The sequence below is a fragment of the Parasteatoda tepidariorum genome, chromosome 6 (assembly GCF_982258835.1).
Source record: "Parasteatoda tepidariorum strain Cologne lab strain chromosome 6, Ptep-v5.0, whole genome shotgun sequence".
NCBI classification, from domain to species: Eukaryota; Metazoa; Arthropoda; class Arachnida; order Araneae; family Theridiidae; genus Parasteatoda; species Parasteatoda tepidariorum.
In genome coordinates this window covers 46,924,760-46,952,045 of record NC_141760.1, presented here as the reverse complement: position 1 = coordinate 46,952,045, position 27,286 = coordinate 46,924,760, and the positions used below count along the sequence as shown (strand labels likewise).

At 29.5% G+C, this 27,286-nt stretch overlaps 1 protein-coding gene across 2 annotated transcripts in view; it reads right to left on the bottom strand.

The window, feature by feature from the left end:
* Nucleotides 1-27,286, bottom strand: part of LOC107451197 (homeobox protein cut-like 1) — a 579,855-nt gene that overhangs the window by 519,228 nt on the left and 33,341 nt on the right. The window lies entirely within an intron of this gene.

The following is a 27,286-nucleotide window of genomic DNA, read 5'->3' as shown; positions in this document are numbered from 1 at the left end:
TCTAGTCTTTTACAACTGTAGTTCTAAATCAACCATCAACCATTCTTTAAATGACTTGTTAAAAACTGGCCCAAATTTAAGCCCAAATATTCTTAATGAGATTAATTTCCACAAATATAAAGTGGAATTCTTTGCTAAGGGAACATGAAGGAAGTGATAGAAGAGAAAGAGTGGTGAAATGGTCGATGCAAAAGCTGTATTTGTTACCCTTAGAACAACAACCTTATATTTAGATGATCATAAAATTGTAATTGGGTACTTGCACTTCAAGAAGAAGATCACGGGTTCCCAAACATTTGACCTATGACGTAAGCGCCAGCTAATAGTTAATTTTATTTTATATTTTATAACTGTCGTTGAACAGCCACCCAATTTTCGGGTTTACGACTACTAATGTTCAACTCCGTAGTCTTGTAATTTTGAACCTAATCCAGAAGAAAAGGGAACTCCTGGATCAAGTATTGGGAGAAATCTGCCTTCGTGGAGGACTTTTTTGATGGAACTAACCCGAATTTGCGTTACATGGAGAGGAAGACCACGAGAATGTCCCACGGTTAGTCTGACTGCAAGGGGACTCTAACCCATCATCCGTCTACCACTGAGGATATTTCACGTCAACATTGAGGTCGGTGTAAACTGGAAGCGGAATTCGTTTCGACCAGCCATAGTCGGGATGGAATCCCGGTTCACCTCATTGGAAGGCAAACGCTCTATCCCCTGAGCCATCGCCGCTCGGCTTATCTTTTATAACCAAAATGGCATGTTAAAGTTGTGTTGAGTTTCTCCACATGAGTTAGAATGTTAATATAATGTGAAGTTATTTAAATACAGCGCCGAATTGCACATCGAATTTGCTTAAATATAATTCTTTCTCGTCTACGTCTCTTATTTAATTTAGATTTATTATTTGTATATAAATTTTATTGTAACTGTGATATAATTTTGTTTTCTGTACCTGGCAACTTCGATGCATAATTAGTTTGTTTATGTTTTACATGGCTTCGTGTCTGTCTCTGTGTTAAGTAATAAACATATAGTAAAAGAATTGAAATCGTTGTGAAAGAATCTTTGTCGAGGAATATAGACTGTGTCGCTTAAGAAAATTGATACTTGGTGGGCTAGGCTTACTCGAAATAGAATGGAAATAACAGTTGCTAACACAAACAAATGCCACGTTTCAACAACCAATCAGGATCAAGATAGTCACACTACGTCACTTGCAGGTATCCTATTTTCCCTCTCATTTTATTGTGACTAGCACTTTTGTAAAGATATATCTGGAAACAGTGAGTGCAAATACTTTGAAAAATTTTAATTATAATGATAGTATCCTGCTTCGTCTGAGTTGTGTTTATCATCGGCCATCGGACACTGTATTTACCTATGTGGTAGTGAATGCATTGTTCTTAATAATTAACATTTCAGCCTCGTAATTAATAATCAAGATAAATAAACTGTGAGATAGATATTATCCAATAATATTTTAAAGCCTGAAAAGTTACCAAAAACCATGTAATTGGTGAGTAAAGAAACTAAGAGAGCATTTAACTTTTATTGTACTCAAGCAATATACACTTTTATAACAATTTGGTTCTTTGAGTGCGAAATAAACCAAACTTTCTCGGAAAGGGGGACTTTTCAAGTGAAAACTGTATGTTAAAATTTTACCGAGAGACTTTTGATACCGTACATATAAATTTCTGCTATTCTTTGTTAACAAAATTAATATGATTTATACATACAAAATTAATAAAACTAAAATTAGATATTTTATAGGCTGAAGCAAATAATTTATTCTGATAATTGAATTTGAACCAAATATAACAGGAATTGATCGCCGGCTTTTTTTTAAGTTTTTTTAATGCAATTTTAAACATGGTTTTTAAGATAAATAGACATTTGTATTATATCATATTATGTTCAACTAAAACGAAGCAAAACATGAATTTTCGTGGAGTATCAATAAAAAAATGATAATCGAAAAGAATATTACATCCCAAATTAAAAAAGAATTTAAGCTTTTTTTTAATTAACTGAATCAGTTGAATGACACTTGATAAACTATTACCTGTTACACTTTGTCTGTTTTATATCAGTTTTTTTTTTAACTTTTTTATGTTAAATACAAAAGGACATCATTCATCCAAACTAATTTTGACTGAACGTAATTCGCATAACCGAAATATTTGGAATTTAGAGGCAACATAGTTCTTTAATACAATTTAATCATAGTACTTATGGTATTTAATTGTAGTATAACCATATAATAAATATCTTTTCATCAACCAAATAAAAGATTTTTTTTTAATTCACTTGCAACATTTTAGCAGAAGTTTAAATTTCAGCTTTAAAGGAAGTTATCTGTTAAAGTATATTATTGAAAAAAGAAAAAAGAAGAAAAAACGTATATAAAAATAATTAAAAAAAATAAGCAAAACTTAGGAACAGTCTTCGATTAAAAGAAGTATTTAAATGAAAGATATTCGGATAATTAATGTATTACTGCATACTATTACATATTTAGTAAATCTCTACAAATTTGTAAGCTCCAACAATGTACAATTTCAACAGTAAAGTACAAACAATTCTAACTATTGTAACCACTTAAAAACGAAACCTGGAAAATCCTGATTAAAAACAACTCTTTCACGAAATAAATGAACGGATACAAATGGAATTTAGGTCTGTTTTTAAAACACGGGAAATGTTTCTTTTTATTGAGTTAAGCCACCTTTTGGCTCAATCTACTCCTTCAAGTAAAATAGAAAAAGAAAATTGTAAAGGGAATTGGAGGGGGGGGGGGAAATCTCTAAAGCTGTTTTAGCAAGTTGACGCAAAATCCTATTGGCCCAAGGAGAGGAACCCTTGGGAACTTTGCCTGACTTTTTCTAATCTAGCCGATGACAATTTTATATTCTGATCAATACCCAGGGTGTGGTGAAAGAAGTCATTTGAATAAATTACGACTGCTTTTCCTGTGTATGTTTGGATACACAAAGCATCTCTCTCGGTGTAAAAGTCATATTCTTTTCCTCCCTTTTGATGGATTTCGTTGCGCATTTCGCCAACAGACTGTTCTACTACAGAATAGAGGGAATTCTTTTGGCAATTAGGCACATTATGGTAATCTTAATTAAGAATATAAATGGCCAATATATCTTGCAGGATTGAGAAACAGCTTTATGCTAGTGTCCACACAACAGTAATGATCTCAAAAACTTTAAAAAACAAACATTTCGGGATATTTAAATCCATAATTATGTCAAAAATTAATCTAAAATTCACAGAAACGGAAATTTCAAGATTCCTGAACCAACCTTTGAAATTTTTCATTTCGTAAATGTTTCTAAAACAATGGCAAGAATGGTTCAAATGGATCCAAATGATATGTGCGAAAAAATATTGATCTACCATCTATTTAGATATTATATAAGAGAAATAAATAAAATGCAAAACTAAACTGTGTTTAGCTTAGTTAAATCCAAGTAATAATTTACAAATACATATTCTTTACACTACCTCAGTGTTCCAGCAAGATTTGAATCCTATATTGAGAAATAAATTTGGTTAAAAGTGCCAGAATATGGTAAAATGTATCGTGTTTCTGGCTCTATAGAAACACCAAAAAGCTCGTTAATTTTCACTGAAGCGCTTTGGTATGGATTTTGGTAAAATTAACAATAAAATATGGTTTAATAATATGATATAAAATTAAATAAATGTGATAAAATTTGGTAATTTTATCATTATACCTTTGAATATGGCATGAAAATAATTCATTGAGTGAAATTTACTTTTCCATTTTGCATTCTTTATTAAATATGTGGTGATAAGAACCATAATTTAGAAAACCGGAATTTCCAGTAAGCCGTTACTATATGAATAGAAAAATTACCAAATGAATTGTTTAAATACCGTATATTTTGGATGTTATTAACCAGAATAATGTTTTTTTTTTCTTTTTTTTTTGTTGAAAGAAATGCCATTACCAAACATCATGATAATTTTACCAGAATTTGTTTCTCTGTGTACCATTAGAATAAGCCTCCTTGTTCTAATTACAAGTAACACGATAACAATATTTCATCATTCATTATAAAGATATGTTTCTCCTATTATAGAGGAGATCCGGACTCAGAGATATAGCACCATTTAACGAACATTAAGATGTGCCACTTCGAAAGCTTGAGAAGAGAAAGCAATTTAAATATTATTTATATCAAAAACTTATATTTTTACAATGCTACATCCCAGGAAAATTCTAATTGAAGTAACAATTACTATAACAGATATTCATAATCATTAATAAACGAATTGGCTTGTGGAGAAAAAGAATCTGGTAAAATTACAGTACTGTACATTATTAACATTTCGGGTAAAAAAAACACGGTTCTGGTTAATAAAACCAAAGTATATGATAAACCATTCATTTCGTAATTTTTTCGCTCATATGGTAACGGTTTACCGGAAATTCTAGTTTTCAAAATTAAATTCTTCTTACCATACATTTAGTCAAACATACAAAAAGTAAATTTTATCAAAAAATTGTTTTTATGCCGTGCCTTAAAGTGTCATGAAAAAATTACAAAATTTCATCACAATTACCAAATTTTTGTCACATATTATAAAACCATTTTTTATATTTTCACCATAATCATAACCAAGGAGCATTGGTAAAAATTACTTAGAATTTTGGTGTTCTCATATAGCCAGAAACACGGTAAATTTTATCATATTCTGGTAGTTTCAACCTTACTTTTTATTCTCAGCTCCCTCTTTTAAATAAATTTATGCTAAATGCGGAAAAAATTATAAGTGAGATGACTTTTTCCTTCTACAAAATTATCCTCTTTTAGAAATAAAATAGTTTTAAAGAGCAAAGTCGTTTAATTTTTTTCCTTTCTAGTATTTTTATTGAAAAGATGAACATGGGTCCTCATCAAAAATCCGGAGTGAACAAAACCTTCAGATTATCTGCAGTAAATAGAAAAAGAATGAACCCCAAGTAAGGACTAACTCCGTATCACTCTCTGTAAATATGTCTTCATTACAATAGCGTTGTTATTGCGGAAGAAACTATATTCAGTTGTTTCTTTTTAACGGAGGTTAGAATTACATTCTCCTTTTCAAAAAAAAACGTATTTTCAATGTTAAATTAATTTGTCTATAAAGAATAATGTTTGTGAGGATTCACCCTAACTCAAGCAAACTTTTAGACTTTATCATTTAAAATTGCGTAGATTAAAAGAACTTTACCATCCAAACTCTTTTAATTAACATTTCGCAGAATAAGAGAAAATATTTTATTTTTCTTGATTTTACAATCCAAATTGTTTACCAAATTGTTAAATCAATTTATAAAATTCAGCTACCATTGTACTGTTCAAAATTGCGCAAATTAGGAGAATATATTATATTTTACTTAATCCTAATTATTTCAACTATCATTTAATTAAATAATAAGTAAGTATGAAGAATAAGTTTTTTTGCGTGAAATTTTCTGTATTTCAATGGTTTTAATAAATAGGTGCAGCTAATTAGTTACAGAGGTATAAAAATATCGGCAAGAATTAAAAACAGCATGCAGGCGTACAAACTTTGGGCCACTTTTCTGTCGAAACTAATGTGATAACATCATCCGGAATTTATTTTAGATCAATGATTTGATAAATAAGTGCAGATAATTAGTTAGAGAGGTATAAAAATATACACAAATAATAAAAACAAAATAAAGGGCTACCAACTAAAGACCTCGCATCTGTCTATACCAATGTGATAACATCATCCGGAATTTACTTTGCATCAATGATTTTGATAAATAAGTAGAATTAATTAGTTACGGAGATATAGAAATATCCACAAATAATAAAACAACTCTTGACCACTCTTCTGTCTAAACTAATGCCATAACACCATCCGGAATTCTGTTTAGATTAATGATTTTACTGAATAAGTTCAGATAATTTGGTTCAGAGGTATAGAAATATCCACAAGTAATTAAAAAAAACATTAAGAGGTACAAAACTTAGATCACTCTTCCGTCTAAATTAATATCATAACATCATCCGGAATTTTCTTTAGATCAAAAAATTAAATTTTTCAGGGAAAGGTATGTATATTTAGAGAGAGTCTGTTGAATGGTTGATTTAAGTTAGTGACACAAGACCCAGATACAGCTATTTGCCATCTATTAGGTTCAAAAATGACTTTCTTTTTAAAGTAGAGAATGTAGACCTATTGCTTTGAGAAACTCATTGAGTTTGTGAGGTATAGAGTCACCGAGCAAGAACAGAACGAGCAAGAACGTATTTAGTGAGAGAACGCTTTCGTAACTGATTTTGTAACTTAAATTATCGTCTACACAAATTAATTAAATTGACTTAAATGGATTTATTACATTATAATGATTACATCTCAGTGTATAAAAATCAAATCATTATGTCGAAAGTTATTCAGAGTGTAATTTCAAATTTTCTTTTGTGCTTTTTTATACGATACATAATGTGATTTTCTTATATTTTAATAAATTCTTGCAGTAATTTACTTCTTCTACTTATTTATTCATTGTTTTTTTAAACTTCAAATGTAATATCTAACAAGGGAAACTAGGAAAGTGTGACTCGCCAATTTTGAAATAAACTAGTGGGATGTATGCCTTATGAGGAATAATTTTAGGGGGCAACATTCGTTTCGGCCCATAGAAGGTCCTATGAGAGAAAAAATAATTCAATATATAGAAAAATCGATATTTTATTACTTTAATGCAGACTATTAGTTATTGTAATTATCTCATTCTCCAATTAATTTTGTGGTACTTTCACTACTATATAATATATATTTATTGTCAAAATTGATCTCAAAAGTCAAGATCAAAGAAAGAAAAAAAAAATCAAGAAATTTTATGCCAATTTTTCTTGAATTAACCAACAGGTTTTTCTGAAAAACTACAGATATTTAAAATTTTCGAAATCAATTTTGAGAATAAATATGCATTATATAGTACGTGAAAGTACCACGAAATTAATTGGAGTATGAGATAATTACAATAACTAATAGTCTGCATTGAAGTAATAAAATACCGATTTTTCTATATATTGAATTATTTTTTATCTCTCATAGGACCTTCTGTGGGCCGAAACGAATGTCGCCCCCTAAAAATATTCCTCATAAGGCATACATCCCACTAGTTTATTTCAAGGCATACATCCCACTAGTTATTGGCGAGTCACACTTCCATAGTTTCCCTTGTAAGTGTCTCAGTAAAGTATTACCTAGTATGGTAAGAATTAGACTATAAAATTTTTAATAATTAATCTTATACTCAGTTTTCAATGGAAATAAAAGTTTGCCATACAATATTTTCATGTTCCGTGGACATGTTAATTAGTGAAAGAGCATGTTAAGCGACATTTTGAAAATACTTAATTTTCCACGTTTATACATGGTAAGTATTAGACAATAAAATTTTTAATAATTAATTTTATAATTAGTTTTTAATGAAAATATAAGTTTGTTAGGAAATAGTCCGAGGTTCCTAAACATTTTAATTAGTGGCAGAACATGTTAAGCGGCATTTTGAAAAAATTAAGTTTTCTAGGATTTGGAATACTTCATTATGTATAAGTCTATGACCTTAAATAACTCTACTAAATCTTGAAATAAATTAATTTTCACTGAAAATACATATTTCTCAATCAATTTCTTGAAAATTTTTACATCTGCTGATAACTGAAATGAACGAAATCGCTCATCTGTTGAGTTCAAGGAAATTTACTTGTCAGTCTATCTAATTCTTAAGAAAATCAGTCGAAAAAAGCACTCAAAAAGGCACTTACCATTACAAAATGGCTCATGACAAGCAAGAGCTATAATATGAATAACAATTATTGGAATCAAAATTTGGTCAAAAGAAACAGTAAAACAAATTCAATACTTTATGGCAATTTCCCTATTGCATATGAATAATCGAAATTGCTTGAAAACGATTAAATGCAAGCATAGCATGCTTTTGTTCGGTATGTAGACCTAAGACCCCTTATCTATTAAAGGAATAATACTTCCTGCCTATAAATAGGTCAGATATGGACGAATAGACGAAGTGCTTCATCATGCCGGCTTGGTGACTTGCCAAACTTCTCTTCAGGATGCTTCTCTCCAATGTGTATTTGTGTGCGGCCGAATGGCAACATTGGCATCGGATAACGCTATCGCTTATTTCTTTCTCTCTCCCTTGAATATATCTCCCCGTCGATATTCTTCAAATGGTTTTTTCCTTCCCCCCTCCCACTTTCGATGACTTTCGAAGCCTTAGCCAGAAATTCAAATAGAAAAAAAAAAGAAAAGGCATCTTTGCAATGTCAGTTCGAATTATTTATGCCTCCACTAAAATATAAGAATGGAAGCAGAATTTGATAACAGTTATTTCTACGATCTGGAAGGGTGGAATGAATAGCAACCCTTTTGTTTTAGGAATGACGGAACAAATAATTAAGTACTGAAGCCCATTGCGGCTTTGGTGCAATTATAAAAATTTTATTTACAGAGCATCGATCATATATTATGGTTTAACAATAACATTTTTTTTGTTTGTTGGCAGTGTATTTATTTTCAAATATTACGAAAGAGTGGGAAGAGTCTGATCTGATTTTTGCTGCATTTGATTTTAAGAACATGCTTTTTTAAAGCTAAGCAGACATTAAAATTTTAATTAAACTCTTTTTGAAGTTATAAATTTGATTCAAATGTTATACTTTTGTATTTTTGTCAAGTGTATTTTCCCTTGTCATTTAATTAAAATTTTAAACAAGTGTTTAAAATAAAAAAAGGCTAAAAATTTGAATAATTTTTTTTCAAATATTAACAACATTGCAGATCAGCAATACAAATGGGTAAATACAAGCCTTAAGAATCAAAGCAAAACCGATTATATACCAGAAAGTTTATTATACAGTGCGCAAACCTACACAAAACACTCTGAATAACTTTTGATCTAATGATCAGATTTTAAGGTACGAAATCAGACACAAAAATGTACTTTCTCTGAATAAATATACCTTTTTTTTGACAGACCCTTAAGACATAGAAGATAGCCACAATCTGAAAAATATGATTCTAATAGTCCGGAGAGCGCTCCAAAGTGTGGATCATTTAATATTAATTTTACTTTTTGCGTATTCCACAATATCTTGAGAACTTTATAAGAAAATTTAAAGAATTTTTTTTTCATGTTGATTTAGCCGGTATTCCATTCAGTAGCGCATGCGCTGAGTTTTTACGAAATTTGTATAAGTTTCTGAAAACGGCGCAATATTATTTTTCAATTTCTTAAAAGGTTTTCGAGCTCCATTATTAAAACAGCTTTGAAGAGCAAACCGTTATACTGTTGGCCATCTATTGTTTACATTAATTCAAAGGCTTTGAATTACAATATGACTTTTAGTAGAACAACTTTAGAAAAAAAATATATGTCATGAGCTCCACAAACTCATTTTCTCCACAAATTCAGTTTCTTTAGCTAGATCAATTCCTTTAAAAATAAAGAGGCAGCGTCTGAAATAATTTTTGTTTCCCTTGAATTTCATTTGCTTCAGAAAAAGGTTTCTAATTTCATATCTTTGCTATATTAAATGCTTTTAATTTTATATATTTATATTTAAAATTATATAAGCTGAATTCTAATAAAACAAAGTAAAATAAGATAGTAATTATAAATATATAGGCTAAGAATTTTAGGATAATTAGACAAGAAATAAGTAATGAATTTTAAAATATTTTAATGAAAACAAATATAATGTTACATTGTTTTACATACAAATAACAATCGAGTATCTCAAAATATTCTTATAATAATCAACATTTGAGAGAATCTTCATCGCAAACCATTCTGATCTTGTTAATTATCAATCGTAATCAACTTCAAATTCTAATGCTGCAGCAGCTGCTCAATTTTGGGACAATTAGCTTGAAACTGAAGTTTAAAACGAACATCATCCACTGAAAATCAATTCTAAAAATAAATAATAAAAACATAAAAACATGCAATAGAAAAATAAAACAAAAACTTTCTTTGTGAAATAATATTTATAAATTAATTATCAAAAAATACATAATAAATTGGGATGAAAAAAAGAGCAAAATGCTAAGAAAAAATAATTAGAAAAAAAACTTATCTAAAAGAAATCATACTTAGATAAAAATAAGAGGTCGAATAAAAAATTTTATAACAAAAAACTTGCTTTCCTGAAATTAGCATTGGAATTAAATTGCGTACCATTTGTGCATTAAAATGTTGCCTTAAATAAAAAGGCAATCGAACAAATTAATAGTTTAGGGTTGATAAAATGAAACGCTGCACGAAAGAACAAATCGTTCCATTTTTTAGTTATATTTTGAGAACTGTTGAATCATTCCCTGATAGTGAAATTTTCCATTTTGATGATTAGGATTGATCGCGAAAATCATGCGATTTAAAATCATAAATCCTTTATCTTAGACTAATGTTTTAAACCAACAAGTAATGACCATAGCCTTGAAGGGAGAACTTTGAAATTCTACCATATTTATGAAAAATAGTCATTGAAATTTTTCTTAAAAGAGCGTTTATGTGTTAGCAAAAACGAAGACTATTTTCCTGATATGCTATTCCACAAATAATCCTTATGAATCATAAATAAGTTTTAAATTAAAAACCCGTTTTCTGTACCACAATTACTTATTTCGCTAATTGTAAAACACCCTGTAACCAAAAAGATTTTATTTTTAAAATGTGAAGCAAATTTCAGATAATTATATATGAATAAATCACCTTCTATGTTGTTTTTTTAAAAGAAAAACGAAAAATAATTTAAATATTTAATGTAAGTTAAACTTCAACCATCATTTAATGACATGAGACTTAGAATTTAAAAGTAAAACAAATTAAAATGACTATTAACTGGAAAATATTATAAAAATTCAATTAGAACAACTAAAATAGCTGGAAAATTATTCAGAAGAATTTCAAAGATTAAACAAATATTTATTCGATTGAAATAACAAAAAGTATTTAAGTTTTTCAAGTGGAATTTTTTTAATGAATACAATATAATGCAGATTATAAACTAAATAAACGAAAAAAATAAACCAAATACCATCATAATGCTCAGGAAATAATGTAAAAAAGAGAATAAAAAAAACTTTAAATTCGTTTGATTAATAAAACGGAAGGGTTTATTTGTTCCTATCTTCAGGTAATTTTTTTTTTAGTTTTAAAAAAAGTATTGTTTTCCTGTTAGGAGCTAGAATTAATCATTATTATAATTTAAAGCATATCTAGAAAAGAAAGATAACACGCATTTTTTGGAAGTGGTCCTTTAACAAAAAATAGAACTTTTTTTTTATACTTTATTAAAAAATATCGGAAAAAAGAGCCAATAGTAATTTCAGAAGTTGCATTATACTTGATTAGTTATTATATAAATAAATGCTTCCAAATTATTTAGAGCCTATTTCAAATATCAGAAGATTGAAATAACATAAAGGAGTTAAAATATGCAGAAGTTAAGAAGGAAAAAATATTCATGACTTTGAATACCAATTTAGAGTTTTGAAAAAAAACACAAAAGTTAATACACAAAACAAAATGAGGGCCGAAATTTGAGAAAAGATATTTTCTATTGAAATAAACTCAAAATATTGCTTTTAATGTAAAATTATCAATGTAAAGACTTTAAAAATACATTTTCCCTGCCTTTGTCTCACAATTTGTAATGTGTAATTTATATTGCAATATATACTCGTAATTATTATAACTTTTCAAATTTTCCATGTCGTAAAAATCTTTAAGAAGACGAAAAAAAGATTAAATATAATCAGAAACTTTTTTTTTATTTTCAAAAATAATAATGTGATTAGCTTTTTTCTATTCTGTCGTGCATTAAAAAAGCAACAAAAGCATAATATAGATTTTGAGGTAAGTGGCTTGACAACTATTGTCTTTTTGTTGCTAACGCTATGGAAGATAAAATAAAATTTTAAAAAAAAATGATAAAACAAAATTTATTTTTGGATTTCTTTTTTTTTATCATTCTTTTTTTTGTCGCTTACGTTGATTGCTCTATTGTACGGCAGTATTCATCTTGAGAAAGAGCAGGGGCAATAGTTTTTATGCGCAGCACAAAACAAACATTATTATCAAGCTTATCATTCTTTACATATTTGTAGAATATTTATAACAAAAACCACATTTTTATGTTAGAATTTTAAATAGGAACTTTAAGATAGATTTACTATGACAAGCGTAATATTTTGTAAAAATTATAAGATAAATAGAGCAAATTATATTGTCTTATCAGACATAGTAATTTCGTTCATAAAATGTTCACGGAATGCGTTTAAATTTTTGTTACAGAAACGAATACATAAATCCATTACTTCTGATGCAGATATAAATTTTTTTTCCCGTTTTGTTATCCCCATAAATTAGTTTCAAACCCTTTTTATAATCTTCAAAGATATTTTAAGAAATACTTATGGATTAATAAAAACTAGCAACACTATTAAAAAATAAGTTCAATTAACTTCCAAAATTCTTGTTTTTTAAATTGATTTATATCGAAAGTTTACATTTAAAGTCAAGAAGTAGTAAATCTTTATCAGAAGTTTAAAGTTAATAATTAGTAGTAAAACTTATGGGGGGGGGGAATTGATTTTGCTCTGAAAATATGTATTTATACAACTCCAATTACCAAAAAACTGATTATTATCTTTTTACATTTTCTGTTATTTTTTAGTAACTAAGTGATTAAAATAACGATCTTGATTTTGAAAATTCCACAAAAAAAAGAGGTGATTTATTCTAAAAGTTAAATTTTAAAATCTTTTTCTTAATTTGATTCATTTACTGTTCAGGAATTAATTGATAATAAATATAACTTAAAATATAAAACAAACGCAACATAATAAAATAAAATGATGAAAAAAATTCCTCTTTGCATCGAGCTCTGAAATTTCTAACTTAAAAAAGGAATATTCAAGAATTAAATCAAAAATTGCTTATTTTTAAACATTTTTTATTCATTAGTATTTTTTTAAAGTTGACAAAATGAAATTGTAAAAGAAAATTCTTTGAAGGCGGAAAATTGAATGCCAAATTAGTTTTTCATATTTCCAAAACCGAAGCAATTGCTATATTTATTGTTCAGCGAATTCTCCCCAAAGTAATACTAAACGACAGGAAAGAACAAAAATCATTTAAAATAATTATTACTAATTGACAGCACACATCAAGAAGTTTTAACAATAAATGGCTATTTTATGAATAGTGTGAGGGAAAAAAAGGTTTTTAAGGAGGTGTGGACGCATTTTTGAAACTCTTTTCTTTTTATATTATTTTTATTTTTATTATTTTTTATCAGTTCAATTTAAAAAAATAGTATTCTAAAAGTAATCAGAAATTTCCTGTGATGCAGTTAAAAAAATTTAAATACTTTGAAATAATTGCTTCTAATTTTTGATACACTAAAAACACATTATGATTTAATTTTATTTCAAATAAAAAAAAATAAACAGTTACAGTTTAAAAAATTTAAAACATTTCTAAGGTTCGGATTTCATATTTTCCCTTTGATTAAAATTTATTCAACAAAATATTTTTTTTACTGTAATTTCTTTTAAAAAGTTTTTAACAAAAATTATATAGCGGCCACACCAAAATTATGTAAATAAGCAGTTCAAATACATTATACTGAAAAGAAGTACAGCTCAAAAAGTAAAACTCACTGAGATTACTCTACATAAAGTATTTTTAAGCAATAAAAAATAATGATTCCTTATCATAAGAGTGTGAATAGGTGATTAGCAGTAAAAATTTTTCCACAAAATTTGTTCCACACTACTTAATTTTTTTACTACTCGTGTTCTTGTCAAATACCTAACTTTGAGCCGTGATGACTCAGGGGATAGAGCGTTCGCCTTCCATTGAGGTGAACCGTGGTTCGATCCTGGCGATGGCTGGTCGATACAAATTCCGCATCCGGCTTGCACCGACCACAGTGCCGACGGGAAATATCCTCAGTGGTAGACGGATCATGGGTTAGAGTCCCCTTTTCGTCTGCCTAACCGTGGAGGGTTCTCGTGATCTTCCTCTCCATGTAACACAAATGCGGGTTAGTTCCATCAAAAAGTCCACCTCGAAGACAAATTTCTCCCAATACTCGATCCAGGAGTTCCCTTGTCTTCTGGATTGGGTTCAAAATTACAAGGCTACGGAGTTGAACATTAGTAGTCGTAAACCCAAAAATTGGGTCAGCTGCTCAACGACGGTTTAAAAAAAAACCTAACTTTGAGCCTTGGTGACTCAGAGGATAGAGCGTTCGCCACGCTAAGAGGTGACCCGGGTACGAATCCCGGAGAAATCTGGTAGATACGAATTCTGCACCCGGCTCACACAGATCAAAATTCTGACGTAAAATATCCTTTCTGGAAGTCGGGTCATGGGTTAGAATCTTCCTGCTATTAGAATAACCGCGGAAGGTTTTCAAGGTTTTCGTCCCCATGTAAAGTAAATATGGGTTAGGTCCAATAAGAAAGTCCTCGATGAAGGCTAATTTCTTCAAGTACTTGAGCCAGGAGTTCCCTTGTCGTCTGGATTGTGTTCAAAACTACAAAGCTACGAAGTTGAACATTGGTAGTCGTAAACTCAAAATTAAGTCGGCTGCTCAACACCGGTTATAAAATATATGGACCAATAGATTAATCAAGACTAAAACTAAACTAAACTTAGTGGCGCGACAGCCCATAGAGGGCCAAGGCCTACTGTGCCCATCTCAGTTTTCTTGACCTTCGGCTCTGGGATGCAGGAGCAGATGTTCCGGTCAGGTGGTCAGCCGAACGCGGAACCCCCAGTGTTTAGTTCCCAAGCATGCTTGGTACTCATATATCGACCCACTGAAGGGATGAAAGGCTGAGTCAACCTTGCCCGGCCCGAGGATCGAATTAGGGACCTGTGGCACGACAGCGCGAAGCGCTACCGTTCAGCCACCGGGCGTCAATTTAAGTAATAACATAAATTATACAATATGCAGTATTTACCAAAAAGACCGCCTTTAATACTTATCTTTACAATCTTTATCAATAGAAGTTCAACTCATCAAGATAAAAATTCAAAACAGTGATCGATTAATTCAGCTAATGAATGTTGATTTTACTATGCCCCTCTGTAACATTGCAAGAGAATTAACACACTTCACAACACTTTTATAACTCATTCCTTAAGGATTACTTCATGGGAAAAAATATTTTTTACATAATTATAAATGATTTATTATTATTTACTTTAATAGAGATAAAGAAATTGAATTTTAAGATAACCATTAAACTTGCATCTCAATTTGTCAAAATCCGATATCAGATCAAAAGTAATTCAGAGTATTCCATTTTTAAATTTTAGCACTTTGTGCAACTGCCTAACTATGTACGACCTTACTGCAAAAAGTAGCACTAAACTGTCACGAGTCTTTTTATAATTATTATTATCATTAAATGTGGAAATGATAATTATAATAATAATATATTATTACCATTATCATTTCCACAATTTTCAGCTATGTACATGAAGAAATAGTTTTCGAAAATGCTTGTCTGATATTGCGTTATATGATAACTCCTCCGTCAGTTAATTTAGAAATTTTGTTTTTGGTTATTGTACACAAATTAATTTACTTCACCACCAAATTATTGTTACTTTTTTTTCATCATATGTTTCTAAAAACTAATATTCTCTCTAAGAAATCCACATTTTTTGCATAGGTTGCAACTACCTGCTTCTTTTAAAGACAAATTGCGGGGACATTGTAAACACATTGTACACATGGGGTTATCAAATTTTCATTTCTTCTTTATCTTAAATTCTAGACAAACCATTGTAATTTTTCATGGAGTTTCTTTCATGAAATATATCTAAGAAAGAGTTAACATTTTTAAAACAAAAATGTTCGTAACCAATAAAGGAAATTATATAAAGTAAATCCCCTCATGATATAACTTCAACTCGTTAGGTTATGAAAATCTTACTAAGTCAAGGTTTTTCTGAAAAATTGAGCACCTTCTCATGTTCATTCATGTTCTATAAGTCAAATTTAATCTTACGGGCTTCACCTTTATTGCAAAAGTCAATACATAATTTCATCAAAATAAGACATGTCCTTCCTTCGTAAAGAAGATTACGCCAATCAAAGTATTGTTATAAAAGAGAGCTGTACTTTACAAAGAAATATCAAGAAATCATCTTAAAGAATTTGGATTGGGTTTTTAAAGAAGATTGCATATTAACGCATGACGAAACACCATGACATGCCACAAATCTCGTCATTCCTAACCTAGTTTAAATAACAGAAATGTTTTCGTGAGTAACCAAAAGTAAGTCTGATCTGTAGAATCCAAAAGCAAAAGTAAAAAGACTGACATTGAAACTATGCCATAGACTGGAAAAAATACTGTACCTGTAAAGCAGCATTTGATGTAAAGTGCACCAAAAAAAAGGGAACACGTAGAATAACTTTTGATCTAATGATCGGATCTTCACGTTGTATGACTCAATCTTAAGTGTTCGAGGGAGTAACTTCAAATGTGCTAGTTAATCAGTGCAGACGATATTCTAAGCTACGCAATCAGACACAAAAACGTACTTTCTCTGAATAAACATACCTCTTTTTTTGACGGCTTTGGATTAATGATCTCCGAAATGTCGGGAGTAGCCGCAATCTGGGTAACATGGTCCCTATAGTTTGGTCAAGAGAGCGATCCGAAGTTGGGACCCCTTAACGTTAATTTTACTTTTGGCATATTTCGCTCAATTTCGAGAACTTTTAAAAAGATTGAAAAATTTTTGCACTCAATAATAAAACTTGTTTATCCGAAGGTAATTTCATGCCAAAAACAACTTTTTGAAAACATTTTAAATTTCTTATAATTTTATTTAAATTTAGTCGGAAAAAATTCGAGTTTTAAAATATACAATTAATTTTTTTCATCTTTTTATAAACTATACGTTTACACGGCAAAATCCAAAATTTGAATGAAATCGGTCGAATAATTTCTGAGAAATCAAATTTCAAAAAAGGAATACACTAAAAATTTAATATCTCAGGTACTATTCAACCGATTTCCCACAAATTAAATATTTCGCAAAGCAAAATTATATTCTTTGGAATGATGTAAAAAATTTTATACCTTACAATCCAAAATTTCTCGACTATTAACAAATAAAATAATTTTAAAAAATATATTATGCAAACTAAATGTTATTTTTGGACGGAATTTTGTTTGGATAAACGAATTTTTTAATTGTGTGCAAACTTTTCTTAATTCGTTTAAAAATTTCTCGAAATATAGCGAAATACGCTAAAAGTAAAATTAACATTAAGGGATCCAACCTTTAGATTGCTCTCCTGACCAAACTATGGGAACTATATTTCCCAGATTATGGCTAGTCGCTGCATTTGTGCGTCAGTAAAACCAAATCCGCCGAAACAAAGATATGTTTATCCAGAAAAAATGAGTTTTTTGTCTGATTTCGCAATTTAAATATATCGTCTGCTCTAATTAATTCACATATTTGAGGTCACCCAATTGAAACATTAAGAATGAGTACTAGAACGTGAAGATCCGATGATTAGATCAAAAGTTATTCAAGGAGGTTCATATTTTATTTTGAGCACTATATTTCCTTAAACTCGTTAACTGACGAACTATAGAATTTCTTTCTGAAATGCAAAGAAAGCGAAAAAATAGTTTATTGTATAACGCATAGCAAAACAGGTTTGTATTGCAAGAAAACAACCAAGTTATACAAGAAATTATTTTCAGAGTTTGATATTAATAATCTAACTATATCTTGTATTCGCATGTTTCTCAATATCGTTTCCGTAAAAATAAATCGTTCTTATAATTCAACCTTAACAAACAAGTTATAAACATTTACTCCAATTTTAATTACGTACTTTAAGTAATATCGCAAAAAGTAACAAATAACTTCTGATGTATATTTTCAGCACCAAATTCATGGATTTGACATCGACAAATCTTTCTTAATCTAACTAAAAAAACAATACTCAGAATTTATACAACCCATAAACCATGTTCACTCCAACCGTGCGAACTAAACCAAAAAGATCCCAACCTTCGAATAACAAGTTCTAAGCATTTACTCCAATTTCAATTGCATACTTTAAGTAATTCTATAAAAAGTAACTAATAACTTCTGATGTATATTTTCAGCACCAAATGCATGGATTTGTCATCGACAAATCTTTCCTAATCTAACTAAATTAAACAATACTCAGAATTTATACAACCCATAAACCATGTTCACTCCAGCCGTGCGAACTAAACCAAAAAGATCCCAACCTTCGAATAACAAGTTATAAGCATTTACTACAATTTCAATTGCGTACTTTAAGTAATACTATAAAAAGTAACTAATAACTTCTGATGTATATTTTCAGCACCAAATGCATGGATTTGTCATCGACAAATCTTTCCTAATCTAACTAAATTAAACAATACTCAGAATTTATACAACCCATAAACCATGTTCACTCCAGCCGTGCGAAGTAAACCAAAAAGATCCCGACCTTTGAATAACAAGTAATAAGCATTTACTCCAATTTCAATTACGTACTTTAAGTAATACCATAAAAAGTAACTAATAACTTCTGATATATATTTTCAGCACCAATTGCATGGATTTGACATCGACAAATCTTTCCTAATCTAACTAAATTAAACAATACTCAGAATTTATACAACCCATAAACCATGTTCACTCCAACCGTGCGAACTAAACCAAAAAGATCCCAACCTTCGAATAACAAGTTATAAGCATTTACTACAATTTCAATTGCGTACTTTAAGTAATACTATAAAAAGTAACTAATAACTTCTGATGTATATTTTCAGCACCAATTGCATGGATTTGTCATCGACAAATCTTTCCTAATCTAACTAAATTAAACAATACTCAGAATTTATACAACCCATAAACCATGTTCACTCCAGCCGTGCGAACTAAAGCAAAAAGATCCCAACCTTCGAATAACAAGTAATAAGCATTTACTCCAATTTCAATTACGTACTTTAAGTAATACCATAAAAAGTAACTAATAACTTCTGATATATATTTTCAGCACCAATTGCATGGATTTGACATCGACAAATCTTTCCTAATCTAACTAAATTAAACAATACTCAGAATTTATACAACCCATAAACCATGTTCACTCCAGCCGTGCGAAGTAAACCAAAAAGATCCCGACCTTTGAATAACAAGTAATAAGCATTTACTCCAATTTCAATTACGTACTTTAAGTAATACCATAAAAAGTAACTAATAACTTCTGATATATATTTTCAGCACCAATTGCATGGATTTGACATCGACAAATCTTTCCTAATCTAACTAAATTAAACAATACTCAGAATTTATACAACCCATAAACCATGTTCACTCCAACCGTGCGAACTAAACCAAAAAGATCCCAACCTTCGAATAACAAGTTATAAGCATTTACTACAATTTCAATTGCGTACTTTAAGTAATACTATAAAAAGTAACTAATAACTTCTGATGTATATTTTCAGCACCAATTGCATGGATTTGTCATCGACAAATCTTTCCTAATCTAACTAAATTAAACAATACTCAGAATTTATACAACCCATAAACCATGTTCACTCCAGCCGTGCGAACTAAAGCAAAAAGATCCCAACCTTCGAATAACAAGTAATAAGCATTTACTCCAATTTCAATTACGTACTTTAAGTAATACCATAAAAAGTAACTAATAACTTCTGATATATATTTTCAGCACCAATTGCATGGATTTGACATCGACAAATCTTTCCTAATCTAACTAAATTAAACAATACTCAGAATTTATACAACCCATAAACCATGTTCACTCCAGCCGTGCGAACTAAAGCAAAAAGATCCCAACCTTCGAATAACAAGTAATAAGCATTTACTCCAATTTCAATTACGTACTTTAAGTAATACCATAAAAAGTAACTAATAACTTCTGATATATATTTTCAGCACCAATTGCATGGATTTGACATCGACAAATCTTTCCTAATCTAACTAAATTAAACAATACTCAGAATTTATACAACCCATAAACCATGTTCACTCCAGCCGTGCGAAGTAAACCAAAAAGATCCCGACCTTTGAATAACAAGTAATAAGCATTTACTCCAATTTCAATTACGTACTTTAAGTAATACCATAAAAAGTAACTAATAACTTCTGATATATATTTTCAGCACCAATTGCATGGATTTGACATCGACAAATCTTTCCTAATCTAACTAAATTAAACAATACTCAGAATTTATACAACCCATAAACCATGTTCACTCCAACCGTGCGAACTAAACCAAAAAGATCCCAACCTTCGAATAACAAGTTATAAGCATTTACTACAATTTCAATTGCGTACTTTAAGTAATACTATAAAAAGTAACTAATAACTTCTGATGTATATTTTCAGCACCAATTGCATGGATTTGTCATCGACAAATCTTTCCTAATCTAACTAAATTAAACAATACTCAGAATTTATACAACCCATAAACCATGTTCACTCCAGCCGTGCGAACTAAAGCAAAAAGATCCCAACCTTCGAATAACAAGTAATAAGCATTTACTCCAATTTCAATTACGTACTTTAAGTAATACCATAAAAAGTAACTAATAACTTCTGATATATATTTTCAGCACCAATTGCATGGATTTGACATCGACAAATCTTTCCTAATCTAACTAAATTAAACAATACTCAGAATTTATACAACCCATAAACCATGTTCACTCCAGCCGTGCGAACTAAACCAAAAAGATCCCAACCTTCGAATAACAAGTTATAAGCATTTACTACAATTTCAATTGCGTACTTTAAGTAATACTATAAAAAGTAACTAATAACTTCTGATGTATATTTTCAGCACCAAATGCATGGATTTGTCATCGACAAATCTTTCCTAATCTAACTAAATTAAACAATACTCAGAATTTATACAACCCATAAACCATGTTCACTCCAGCCGTGCGAAGTAAACCAAAAAGATCCCGACCTTTGAATAACAAGTAATAAGCATTTACTCCAATTTCAATTACGTACTTTAAGTAATACCATAAAAAGTAACTAATAACTTCTGATATATATTTTCAGCACCAATTGCATGGATTTGACATCGACAAATCTTTCCTAATCTAACTAAATTAAACAATACTCAGAATTTATACAACCCATAAACCATGTTCACTCCAGCCGTGCGAACTAAACCAAAAAGATCCCAACCTTCGAATAACAAGTTCTAAGCATTTACTCCAATTTCAATTACGTACTTTAAGTAATACCATAAAAAGTAACTAATAACTTCTGATATATATTTTCAGCACCAATTGCATGGATTTGACATCGACAAATCTTTCCTAATCTAACTAAATTAAACAATACTCAGAATTTATACAACCCATAAACCATGTTCACTCCAACCGTGCGAACTAAACCAAAAAGATCCCAACCTTCGAATAACAAGTTCTAAGCATTTACTCCAATTTCAATTGCGTACTTTAAGTAATACTATAAAAAGTAACTAATAACTTCTGATGTATATTTTCAGCACCAAATGCATGGATTTTTCATCGACAAATCTTTCCTAATCTAACTAAATTAAACAATACTCAGAATTTATACAACCCATAAACCATGTTCACTCCAGCCGTGCGAAGTAAACCAAAAAGATCCCGACCTTTGAATAACAAGTAATAAGCATTTACTCCAATTTCAATTACGTACTTTAAGTAATACCATAAAAAGTAACTAATAACTTCTGATATATATTTTCAGCACCAATTGCATGGATTTGACATCGACAAATCTTTCCTAATCTAACTAAATTAAACAATACTCAGAATTTATACAACCCATAAACCATGTTCACTCCAGCCGTGCGAAGTAAACCAAAAAGATCCCGACCTTTGAATAACAAGTAATAAGCATTTACTCCAATTTCAATTGCGTACTTTAAGTAATACTATAAAAAGTAACTAATAACTTCTGATGTATATTTTCAGCACCAAATGCATGGATTTGTCATCGACAAATCTTTCCTAATCTAACTAAATTAAACAATACTCAGAATTTATACAACCCATAAACCATGTTCACTCCAGCCGTGCGAAGTAAACCAAAAAGATCCCGACCTTTGAATAACAAGTAATAAGCATTTACTCCAATTTCAATTACGTACTTTAAGTAATACCATAAAAAGTAACTAATAACTTCTGATATATATTTTCAGCACCAATTGCATGGATTTGACATCGACAAATCTTTCCTAATCTAACTAAATTAAACAATACTCAGAATTTATACAACCCATAAACCATGTTCACTCCAACCGTGCGAACTAAACCAAAAAGATCCCAACCTTCGAATAACAAGTTCTAAGCATTTACTCCAATTTCAATTGCATACTTTAAGTAATTCTATAAAAAGTAACTAATAACTTCTGATGTATATTTTCAGCACCAAATGCATGGATTTGTCATCGACAAATCTTTCTTAATCTAACTAAATTAAACAATACTCAGAATTTATACAACCCATAAACCATGTTCACTCCAGCCGTGCGAACTAAACCAAAAAGATCCCAACCTTCGAATAACAAGTTATAAGCATTTACTACAATTTCAATTGCGTACTTTAAGTAATACTATAAAAAGTAACTAATAACTTCTGATGTATATTTTCAGCACCAAATGCATGGATTTGTCATCGACAAATCTTTCCTAATCTAACTAAATTAAACAATACTCAGAATTTATACAACCCATAAACCATGTTCACTCCAGCCGTGCGAAGTAAACCAAAAAGATCCCGACCTTTGAATAACAAGTAATAAGCATTTACTCCAATTTCAATTACGTACTTTAAGTAATACCATAAAAAGTAACTAATAACTTCTGATATATATTTTCAGCACCAATTGCATGGATTTGACATCGACAAATCTTTCCTAATCTAACTAAATTAAACTATACTCAGAATTTATACAACCCATAAACCATGTTCCCTCCAGCCGTGCGAACTAAACCAAAAAGATCCCAACCTTTGAATAACAAGTTATAAGCATTCACTCCAATTTTAATTACGTACTTTAAGTAATACCGTAAAAAGTAGCTAATAACTTCTGATGTATATTTTCAGCACCAATTGCTTGGATTTGTCACTGAAAAATCTTTCCTAATCTAACTAAATTAAACAATACTCAGAATTTATACAACCCATAAACCATGTTCCCTCCAGCCGTGCGAAGTAAACCAAAAAGAGCCCAACCTTTGAATAACAAGTTATAAACATTTACTCCACTTTTAATTACGTACTTTAAGTAATACCGTAAAAAGTAACAAATAACTTCTGATGTATATTTTTAGCACCAATTGCATGGATTTGTCATCGACAAATCCTTCTTAATCTAACTAAATTAAACAATACTCAGAACTTATTCAACCCATAAACCATGCTCACTCCAGCCGTGCGAACTAAACCAAAAAGATCCCAACCGTTGAATAACGAACGCATCCAGAACACCGAACATAATTCGAAAACCGCAAAACATTCCAGCACAATCCACATATTTTCCAACCACTGGAGGTTCGTACGACCAACTGTTGTATCGACCAATCTTCGAAAAAGAAGTTATCGATAAATATAATATCCCGGCGAGCAGAGAACACTCTTGTTAAAACAGGGTTTAGAAAAAAAAATGGTGCACATATTCCGAGAAGCAACTTTCCAATTACCAAGAATGTTTAATTCCATTTTCCAGTTCATCCACGAAAAGTAAATTTTTCCTATCCCCTCCCCCCCCCCACGTATATCAAGAACTAATCTCCAATGTTTGAGCTAATCAATAATTTGGAAGGGAGAGATAGAAAAAAAATCTATTCTGGTTGCAGTGTTATTGATTATTTTGCCCCCAATGCTTTAATTATTCAGGCAAAAGTCCAAGTCTTTGTACATCTAGAGAGATTCCAAGCGGACCTCGAACCAATAGCAAATCAAATCGTGTTGCCACCCGATCGATAACAAATTGCTCACGCGAAAGCTACGATGACGTCACCTGCTCTTTGATGATTTATAATTGGCCAAAATCTGGCACTAAATCTCTCGCTCTTGACATCATCTACTCACTGCAGTTCTATTTCTTTTTTTAATTGCAATACACTTTAATTTCACGTTATTGAATCTGGTTAAAAAATAATTTAACATCTTTTCTATTAACTAGGCGTTCCCATATCCCCCATCAAAAAACTCTCTCGTCTAATGGAATGTAAAGAAAAAGAAATTAGCCAACTCCAATCATTACAGAACGTGGGGTGATTTCAAAGAAGATAAAAATCTGCAAAGTTGATTGAACATTTTTTAAAGAATAATTAGTACTAGAATGTAAATGGTAAAATTCTCATACATAAAAGTAACGTAACTTTAGAATGCTTCTACATAAAAAGTTTCTACTCTTTTTTAATAAAAAAAAAACTTCTTTGATTTTTCTATAAAGAATTTAAAAAAATGGATCTAATTTTGACCAAAATGAGGTGGAAATAAACTCTTTGATCATGCTTAAAAATTTTTGTGATTTCCATTTAATAAAGGCATTTCTTGAAGGTAGTTTATGAAATAAACGAGAACCTAATTGAACAAATTAAATAACAATTTCAAATATTTTAAAATTCATTCGAGTGCAATTACGTTATTTTCTTTTAAATAAATATCAATTGGATCTAATATACATTTAATACATTCCAAGAATAAAGAATCTTTAGAGTTTATTTATCAAGACTAAAATGGTAAATAAATTCATTTTAACACTTGTTGCAATGATTAATCGAATTAAAATATTTTGTTTAGTGTATGAATTCCTATTTTGAAGTCGTGCTTATTTGAAAATTAATAAGATAATATATTTATGTTTAATTTTAATTTTTTTTATAATATTCCTACAATGTGAGTCTGAAATGTAATGAATGTTAACTTTTCCTGAGAGTACCGAAATTCACAAAGTAGTTTTGGATAACATCTACTTGTTATATTAAACTTGAGAGTAATTTATTTAATACTAATTATTTCTCATTAGGATATACTTTAGTGTAAGAAATATCAAGCAACAGCTTTAAAACTTTAAAAAAAAATATCAGTGTAGGTAATACCGGGCAAATCACTCTTAATTATAAAAAAAAACAGTACTGAGAATATCAAAAAGTGTGTACTGCGCAATGATCTACATAATATTTTACTGGTTAGTTGGGTTATTTTTAATAAAAACCGAAAAATAACAAATAACAGCCACGTCTTTTTGTAAATGAGATAAAAAAAATTATATTAATCCAATTTCCCGGTATGCACTTGTCCAGTTATAAGTACACTTATATCTTTCAATGTTAAAGAAAATAATAACTAGTATTTTCGAAATAATGTTATACTATGGGGTACTAGCCTCCAGCTCAAAGAGGGATACCAGCCCAGGCGCTATCCCCATTATCTGACGGAAGTCAAAATTGCGTGCTGTTCCTATTATGGCAGTTAAAAGAAAGAGCTCTTGGCAGGGTGCTTAGCCATGGTCTGGTGATGTCTCGCCTACAACTTTTAATTACATGATCAGTTAATTTTTATCCCCAAAATGGGATATATATATATATATATATATATATATATATATATATATATATATATATATATATATATATATATATATATATATATATATATATATATATATATATATATATATATATATAAATGTAAATATATATATGTAAATATATAAGTTCAAAATGAAGAATAAAACAAAGAAAAATTATAGACATATGAAAAAGAAAGAAAAAAAGGGGAGGGGGAATAATAAGTAAAAAATAACAAACAACAGTTTAGATAATTTTTAAAAAAAAGGATGAAATTTTATTTAAAAAACCGGAAAAATAAAACCGGAAAAAAAAGATATAGTCTTTTCTTCAGCCCACACGATTATATCCGCAAGACAGAGTGCTTTCTGATATTGTATCAATAAAGCCAAAGCAAAATATATTAATACAATAGTGTGAGGAGCACTCAAAAAACTGTTTTTCTTAATATATATATATATATATATATATATATATATCTTAGAAATGCTTATGGACAGTCTTTATTATTAAAAATATTAAACTATTTTGCTAGTGTCTTATCAAGAGTTTTCAATGTTTTCCCTTTAGCCTTAAACTAGCATCTAATATTGTGCTAAACAAAATGCACTTTAAAAAAACAAATCATAATAACAATTGCAAGAACACTTAATTCATCAAATTAAATATTGGTGGCAAGATTTGTTTGATTCGCTATACCTAATATTTTATAAAATAAGGCATTATGGAAAAAATCGATGCAATTAGAGAATTTGTACAGCTAACGGATTAGACACATTTTCGAACTATTAAACAGCTTTATTTTCAACTTAATTACTATTTCAAGTTTATTTTATAACTAATTCAGTGATATTTGTTGGGATATTTTTCAGTGTTTACAATTCATGAAACAGTTATTTCAAGAGCTTTGAAGGACATTTTATTCAAAGAAAAATTAAGTAATTGTGTATTGGATAAAATAAATGCAAAGAATAAAATATATAAGCACGTGTATGCAGATTATTACTTTTGGAACAGATAAATTAAGCTATTTTAAATAAACGTACTACATATTTTCTTAAATATTGTTTATCAATTAAAATAAAATTTAACTAAGTTTGGCAGTTGGTTTTGTAAAATTATTGTAAAAACTAGTAAAATAGTATTATGACAATTTACAATGATATTTTTTTTAAAAAAATAATATGCAGATGATTGTTCAAAACTAAAATACTTAAGAACAATAAGTATGACTTCTTGAACTGCGCATAGTTTGTTTCATATAAGATTATTAAAAGATTATTGTTAAATCTGAAATACCTAAAACGAAAATAAGATATTTGTAAAATTTAAATAATCAAACAAAAATTTTAGAGCTTCAAAACTCTTGAATTGGTGAATTTTAATTAAAAGTAAAATATAAAAATGAAAGTGAGGATAATGTGTGAGAAGGAAAACTGACTTTTTTTCGGGGGGAGGGCAGAAAGTGTAGTGTAAAAAAAATCTCGCTTTTTGGTTTACTAAACAATACCGTCATTCACGGGGTATTAAAAACTATTTTAGCATTGAATTTGAATTTTAAAA